The following is a 3,312-nucleotide window of genomic DNA, read 5'->3' as shown; positions in this document are numbered from 1 at the left end:
GATGGTGCACAGCTTTTATTTATTGTTTGGTTCCAATGCAACTGGAGGCTGTAAGTATTAACTATTGTAAGATAACGCTTTGAACATTTGAAGATAGATTGAGTAATTACTTATTTTTCATCTCCATGAAATATGAAAAATATTTAATAGAAATTACATGTATAAAGTGTGTTTAAATGGTCAGATATTCATTTTGTGGCTTCATGCACACGTAATTCAGGATTTTCAGTCTAAATAAGTTTCTGTAATATATTGTGCTGACATAGTTCTTTTTTAGAACAAATGTTGCATTTTTTTTAAAATTAAAATTAGATGTGCTGTGAAGTAGCAGCTCAGAAGTTCACTGAAGATCTGACTGGCTTATGAGCAAGTAGAAACTGTCAACTTGGTACACAAAAACAAATGTGCCAGTAATTTTAGGTTAAACTAGATAGGTCTGAGCCCACAACATGGAACTGCTCACAATTCAGCATTAATTTGCTATTAACTCCTGGCCAGTTCACATTTGACAGTTTTGTCTTGATTGCTGGTTCTGTGAAAACTTCCCCATTTATATTGCAGGGCAGATTCCATAACATCGGGTGAAATATAAACCAGGTTTTGCACATGCAGTTGTTTGAAAATCATGAACAGGTTTTTAAGCAGGTAACAAGGAGGGTCGATGAGGGTAACGCGTTTGATGTAGTGGTCGTGGATTGTAGCAAGGCTTTTGACACAGTCCCACGTGGCAGACTGGTCAAAAAAGTAAAAGCCCATGGGGTCCAAGGGAAAGTGGCTAGTTAGATCCAAAATTGGCTCAGTGGCAGGAAGCAAAGGGTAATGGTTGACTGGTGTTTTTGCGACTGGAAGGCTGTTTCCAATGGAGTCCTGCAAGGCTCAGTACGAGGTCCCTTGTTCTTTGTGGTATATATTAATGATTTGGACTTGAATGTGGGGGGGCTTGACTGGGAAGTTTGCAGATAATATAAAAGTTGGCTGTGTGGTTGACAGTGAGGAGGAAAGCTGTAGACTGCAGGAAGATATCAATGGACTGGTCAAGTGGGCAGAAAAATGGCAAATGGAATTCAATCCAGAGAAGTGTGAGGTAATGCATTTGGGGAGGGCAAACAAGACAAGGGAGTACACAATAAATGGGAGGATACTGAAAGATGTAGAGCAACAAAGGGACCTTGGAGTGCATGTCCACAGATCCCTGAAGGTCGCAGGACAGCTTGATAAGGTGGTTTAAAAAGGCATACAGGATACTTTCCTTTCTTAGCCGAGGCATAGAATATAGAACAGGGAGGTTATGCTTGAACTGTATAAAACATTGGTTAGGCCACAGCTTGAGCACTGCGTACAGTTCTGGTCACCACATTACAGGAAAAATGTGATTGCACTAGAGAGGGTACAGAGAAGATTTTTGAGGATGTTGCCAGGGCTGGAGAATTTTAACTATGAGAAAAGATTGGATAGGCTGGGGTTGTTTTCTTTGGAACAAAGGAGGCTGAGAGGAGATTTTATATAAAATTATGACTGGACTAGATAGAGTGGATAGGGAGGACTTATTTCCCTTAGCAGAGGGGTCAGTGACCAGGGGGAATAGATTTAAAGTAGTTGGTAGAAGGATTAGGTTGGAGCTGAGGAGAAATATTTTTATCCAGAGGGTGGTGGGGGTCTGGAACTCACTACCTGAAAGGGTGATAGAGGCAGAAACCCTGAACTCATTTAAAAAGTACTTGGATGTGCACTTGAAGTGCCATAACCTGCAGGGCTACAGCCCAAGTGCTGGAAAGTGGGATTAAGCTGAATAGCTCTTTCTTGGCCGGCACGGACACAATGGGCCGAATGGCCAGTGCCGTAACTGTGTATGATTCTAATGTGATTCTTATTTCTGGCTCCTGGACTTTTCCCAGTGGCTGGGAAAGATCTGTAAAGGCAAGGAATGTGAACTGTATTGTTAGTGTGGACTGAGCACTCAATCTGCCTTCAGACAGAAAGATGGCCAATGGTGGTCATTTATGCTGCTGCATATGCACAAGTGACACAGTGAAAGCAACTCTTGAGATGTCTCCGTGCTGCCTGATGCACCTTATCTGCAGAAGTTAACACTGCTTTGGCAGCAGCATTATAAGGTAAATGCAGAATTGGAGAACCCTGAAGGATGATTAGAAATAGTTATATTACATCTATCAGGCTGTATTATACCAGTTAAGAGTGATGCTGAGATTGAGTGTCCAAAATAGATAAGTGTTGTGCACCCCAAAACTGTAGTTCCTCATGTTGGTGAATTTTTAAAAAACACTATACATGCAGAAAATGCTAAATTGTACAGAAACTTCACATCAAAGGACTCGAGCAATGGATTATTTTGATATTTTCTGTGAGATAATGGATCAGCCCAAAAATCTGGGACTAAGCAAAAATTAGTCGTGTTAGTTGAGTATAAGATACTAATAGAAAAGATTGATCCCGAACACTATTTCAAAACTGCATGAATTGGTGAAAGGAAAGTTTGGGACTAATCAGGAAAGTAGTACTTCATGTAAAGTGATCAGTACTTGAGTAGGGTAGCAGAGGCAAAAGATCATAGAAACTACAGCACAGGAGACCACTCAGCCCATCATGCTTGTGCCAGTGCCACCTCTTCAACCAGAGCTATCTACTCCAATCCCATTTTCATGCCTTTTTCTTGCAGATACTAATCCAAATCCATTTTAAATTATATACTCTGTAACTCAATAGCCATTTGCGGTAAAGTATTCCATGTTTGAATAATCTTTCTGTGAAAAAAAAATTATTCAACCTCCCTTCATTTGTCTAGTAATAACCTGTAATCAATTTACTAACCAGTGCAAGCAATCTTTTACTATTTACCTTCTCAAAATTTTTCATAATTTTGAACATCTATATTAGATTTCCCTCTTCTAGCATTTTCTATTCCAATGAAAATAATCCCCCAGCTTCTTTAGCCTTTCTTCATAATTCTACTGAATCCTTGCTGTACTCTTTCCAAGCTCTAACATGTTTCTATCTTTCCTATATTTTTGAGGCACTAAAAGTATGTACATGTAGATAGTAGTGGGCATGTGCAAGATGAATGAAGTTCTGAAAACTTGGGTTGCTCCAACTCCTATCTGGGAGCATGAAGGAGTGATGATGATAGACGTCAATGAGTGGTAAGTTAAATGGTATGTCATTTCAAGGTGCCGGCCTTGGCTCAGTGGTAGCACTCTCGTCTGCGTCAAAAGGCTGTGGGTTCAAGCCCCAGTCCAGAGACATGAGTATATAATCTAAGCTGACATTTCAGTTCAACAACCCTGGGAATGCTGC

Source organism: Heptranchias perlo, chromosome 4, assembly GCF_035084215.1.
Source record: "Heptranchias perlo isolate sHepPer1 chromosome 4, sHepPer1.hap1, whole genome shotgun sequence".
Taxonomy (NCBI): Eukaryota; Metazoa; Chordata; class Chondrichthyes; order Hexanchiformes; family Hexanchidae; genus Heptranchias; species Heptranchias perlo.
Note: the sequence above shows the minus strand (reverse complement) of the source record.